The sequence below is a fragment of the Neovison vison genome, chromosome 4 (assembly GCF_020171115.1).
Source record: "Neovison vison isolate M4711 chromosome 4, ASM_NN_V1, whole genome shotgun sequence".
Taxonomy (NCBI): Eukaryota; Metazoa; Chordata; class Mammalia; order Carnivora; family Mustelidae; genus Neogale; species Neogale vison.
This window is the reverse complement of record NC_058094.1, coordinates 160479204-160484465: the sequence shown is the minus strand read 5'-3', so window position 1 is coordinate 160484465 and position 5262 is coordinate 160479204. Positions and strand designations below refer to the sequence as shown.

General features: G+C 40.5%; 1 pseudogene; it reads right to left on the bottom strand.

Annotated features, from left to right (window-relative positions):
• Positions 1 to 2919: 2919 nt before the first annotated feature.
• LOC122905410 lies at positions 2920 to 4845 on the bottom strand (annotated as a pseudogene).
• Positions 4846 to 5262: the final 417 nt, after the last annotated feature.

Here is a 5262-nt window from a genome sequence, read left to right as displayed (position 1 = left end):
GTTAAGCCGCTGCCTTCGGCTCAGGTCATGATCTCAGGGTCCTGGGATTGAGTCCCACATCGGGCTCTCTGCTCAGTAGGGAGCCTGCTTCCTCCTCTCTCTCTCTGCCTGCCTCTCTGCCTACTTGTGATCTCTGTCAAATAAATAAATAAATTCTTAAAAAAAAAAGATATAAAAAAATTCTATTGTTGATGTTAGCTGCCTTGAGCTATTAATTATAACAGTAATAAAAGAATTATTTTCTAATGTTTAATAAATTGATACATTGCAATTGACAAGAATAATAGCAAAACCCAATTATAAATCACAGCCCTCAACACAGAGTAGGGGTTCAATAAACCATTGCTGAGTGAAATAGTGCACAGAAGGCCAGAATCCAAGTGGTAAAGTTACAACTTTCCTGTTTCTGTTTAAGTCCTATCTTTCTTCTGACTTTAATGGCTTCAGAAGTATCAAATACAAGATGCTAAAACAAGTATCTAAGCAAGTGCCATTTTTACCTCTAGTTCCTAGTATCTCTCAGATGACTATCCCATCCGGAAGAGACCTGAGAACACCAACCAAATCTTAAGTTTTCTCCATTCCAGAAGGACACAGGAAGTATTATTTCAACCTTACCAAGGCTGGTCTGTCAAACTGTATGACATTTTACTTGTTCTTTTGATTACACTTGGCCCAGAACTTCTAAAGCCCTCAGTTACTAGTACCTGCCCCCAGACCTGCTATGATAATCTGGGCTCTTGGCATATTTTCACAGTTAAATTTGGGCTAAGTTGGCCAGAATTTTTAGGGTCATTTCCATCCCACACATTACCAGGACCTAGGTCCTGCATTAGGTCATGACTGAGTGGGGGAAGGGGGTTCAGTGGTGGCCTCTGGCCTCAGTTTTCCTCATGTGGGTGCTCAAGGTTCTGAATCGTATTTTCCCAATACCTTTCATATAACGTGAGAGGTTAGCTTTTCTAGGAGAAATTAAACATCAAAGATATTCACAAATCATACCAAACAATATAGAAAAGCTTTTGGATTCCATTTTATAAAGATGGTACAAAAACATAAAATTCATGCCATTACCGAATGTATTGATCACTTCTCTGGGGATGGAGTAGATCTGGAAATACATAAAGCATAGTTACCTGTAATAAGTCATAGTAAATACATATAAAAGATGAAAATAGGAAAGCTAAAACTTTTAAAGTATAACAGCTGAAGAATCTAAAGTTAAAAAGGTAACTCAAAAGGACATAATGTAGTAGTCTTAAAAGTCACCTTTTTATAAGCAATGCCTTCACCAATATTCTACAGCAACATGACTTGCCACACTGTTTGGCTCTGATCCAAATTCTTATCTCCAGCCACAGCCTCTCCCCTGCACTCCAGACTCCCTGAGGAATTGAATCTGTATGTCGCCAAATGCTGCCTTCTCAACTCGGAGCTTAATAGGTTTCTCGGGCTTAACACATCCAAAGTGAAATCCTAAATCTCCATCTTTACATTTGTTCCTCCAGTGATCTCCTTCATCTCAGTTAAGGGCTACTGTCATTTTAAGTGTACCAAAATCAAAAGCTTATACTCTTGACTCCTTACCCTCTTTCTCTCTAACATCCAATCCATCACCAAATCCACCTCCATTGTTATCATCCTGGTCCAAGTCACATCATCTTTTTCGTGGACTGTTGGAGTCTTGTCTTAACTGATCTTTCTGCTTCTGTCCTTGCCTTCTGTAGTCTGTCCTTAACCCAATAATGAAGGTGGTTGCTTTACAAGAGAAGCTAGGTTATAGCACTCCTCTACTCTGACCCCTTCAGTGGCTTTCCATGTCACTCAAGGTAATATCCAATGTCTACAGCCTACTCATCCCCCACCACCTCCCAAACCTATTTTGCCCCTTCTCTGCTTTCTGAAGAGCTACTATGATCTTGATATGTTACTACTTTCTAAAATATAAAGTTAGTCTTTCAAGTAAGACTAACCATATAGCAGAGAGTTGCATATCAGAACAAGAAACAGATGTCAACTGAAACTAACACTCCTGGTACAGTTGTATCTTGTGTTATCCAATAACATACATTCTGCCAAATCAAACTTAACAGGGACCTTCAGAGCTAGATGGGAAGAACTCATCAAACTGTACTACAGCTTTTTGGGGGAGGAAGGGACAGAGTCATTCACTAATTTACACACACACACACATACACACATACACATTTCTTTTTTGTGGTAGAAACATGTGAAATCTAGTCTTTTAGCAATTTGGAAGTATGTAATACAGCATTGTCTATAAGTATGCTATGTGTTAGATCTTCAAAATTTATTCATCTTTTAGTTGCAAGTTTGTATCTTTAAACAACATTTACCCAGTTCCCCCAGCCCCTAGTAACAATCATTCTACCCTCTGTTTCTGCAAATTTGTCCATTCTACAAGTTCCACATATAAGTGATACCATACAATATTTATCTTTGATGGCCTTATCTCACTAAGTATAGTGTCCTAAAGGTCCATCCATTTTGTTGCTAATGGCAGGATTTTCTTTTTTCTCATGGCTGAGTAATATTTCATTGTATATATATACCACAACTTTTGTATCCACTCATCCACTGATAGGCATTTAGGTTGTTTTCGTATCTTGGTGATTGTGAATAATACTGTAATAAACAGAGGAATGCAGATTTCTTTTCTTTTTCTTTTTCTCCCCCCTCCTTCCTTCTTCTTCTCTTTGGCTGGGTACAGTATACTTATTGATGGTACATGACAAGGTAGAGCTTCCCAAGTCCTACTTTTCTTCAGGGCATCTGGGATGGAAACTAAGGAGATTGGGAGATACTCAGTATGTTGGGGAATGAGTTGTGGCTAGGACTCCCCAACAGCTGAGGGCCTCTCTCTTCTTGTTGTTCTTGCTAGGCTGGTCCAGAGGGTCTTTACCCCTTGGAGGCCATGTGAACCATAAGGTCTACCACCTTGTTGCTGTAGCCAAATTCATTGTCATACGAGGAAATGAGCTTGACGAAGTGGTCATTGAGAGTAATGCCAACCCCAGGATCAAAGGTGGAGGAGTGGCCATCACTGTTAAAGTTATGTGAGACTACCTGGTACTTGGTATAGCCCAGGGTGCCCTGGAGGGGGCTATGTTGTGCCTGCTTCACTTGATTCTTGATGTCTTCATATTTGGCAGCTTTCTCCAGGTGACAGGTCAGATCCACGACTGAGATATTGGGGGTGGGAACATAGAAGGCCATGCCAGTGAGCTTCCCATTCAGCTCAGGGATGACCTTGCCTACAGCCTAGGCAGTGCCAGTAGAAGAAGGAATGGTGTTCTAGGCAGTCCCTCAGCCATCACACCACAGCTTCCCAGAGGGGCTGTCCGTGATATTCTGGGTGGCAGTGATGGCAAGGACTGTGGTTATGAGTCCCCTTGATGATGCCGAAGTTGAAATGGATAACCTTGGCCAGAGGGGCCAAGCAATTAATGGTTCAGGAGGCATTGCTGACAATCTTGAGGGTGTTGTCATACTTCTCCTGGTTCATACTCATCACAAACATGGGGGTATCAGCAGAAGGGGCAGAGAGATGATGACCCTCTTGACCCAATGCTTCAGGTTAACCCCAGCATTCTCCATGGTGGTGAAGACCCTAGTGGACTCCACAACATACTCAGCTCCAGCATCACCCCATTTAGTGTTGGCAGGATCTCACTCCTGGAAGACGGAGATGGGCTTTCTATTGATAACAACTTTCCTGTTCTCAGCCTTGACTGTGCCATGGAAGCTGCCAGGGTGGAATCATACTAGAACATGTAGATCATGTAGTTGAGGCCAATGAAAGGGTCATTGATGCTGACCGTATCCACTCTGCCACATGTCAAAGCAGCTCTGGTGACCAGGTACACAATATAGGCAAGTCCATTTACTCCAATCTTCACCACCTTGTCTTGGGCATGTGACTGGTACTGAATATGTGTACCAGAATATGTGGCTATCTGTCAAACAGGGAGGAGCAGAGCACCCAGATTTCTTTTCAAAATCCTGTTTTCATATCCTTTGGATACATACCCAGGAGTGGAATTTCTGGATCATATGGTAGTTGTTTGTTTGTTTATATTTATTTATTTTGAGAGAGAGAGAGCATGAGAGGGGAGGGTCAGAGGGAGAGGAAGAGAGAGGATCCCATGCAGGCTCTGCACCCATCACTGAGTCCCTCATCAGGCTCACAAATCCAGAGATTGTGACCTTAGCTGAAAATCAAGAGAGGGCCATTCAACCCACTGAGCCACCCAGGCACCCCTGGTAGTTGTATTTTTAATTTTTTGAGAAACGTCAGTAATATTGTCCATAGTGACTTAACCAGTTATATTCCCACCCACAGTGCACAAAGGTTTCCTTTCTTCCACATCCTCGCCAACACTTGTTAACTCATCTTTCTGGTGATAGCTATTCTGATAGGTGGGCAGTGATTATTTCAGTGTGGTTTTGATTTGCATTTCCCTGATAATTAGTGATGTTGAACATTCCTTCATGTACCTGTTGATCATTTGGATGTCTTCTCTGGAAAAATACCTACTTAGGTCCTCTGCCTATTTTTAATCAGATTATTTGTTTTTTGCTGTTATTATTGAGTTGTATGAGTTCTTTATATATTTTGGATATTAACCTTCCACCCAATATGTAGTTTGCAAATATTTTCTCAGTTCTATAGGTTGCCTTTTAATTTTACTAATTCTTTTTCTGTGTAGAAACTTTTTAGTTTGATGTAGTCCCTCTTACTGATTTTTGTTTAGATGGATTGTGCTTTTGATATCATGTCCAAAAACTTATTGCCAAAACCAATGTCAGGGAGCTTCTTCCCATGTTTTCTTCTGGGAGTTTTACATACCAGTCTTTCTTATGAAGTCTTTAATCCACTTCAAGTTAATTTTTATGAGTGGTATTAAGATAGGGGTATATAATTTCCTTTTCTTTTCTATTATCTTCCTTTTCAATAAGCCTTCCTTCTTCCTTGCCTCCTTCCTTCCTTCCCTCCCTCTCTCCCACTCTTTTTCTTGTTATTGTTCTTGTTCCTCTTCTGTTTGAGTTTTCTTTTTGTCTTTAAATCAAAACCGTGTATGTGTGTGTGTGTGTGTATGTGTGTGTGTGTTGGGGGCACAGGCTTTTTAAAGGGGTTTTCCAGTATTTACTTTATGAAAAAATTTTTTAAGTTTTTCTCTAACTTTTAATGAAAGCCAAATGTTATAAGTAGTAATTAAAATGTTTACATTGAAGTAAATT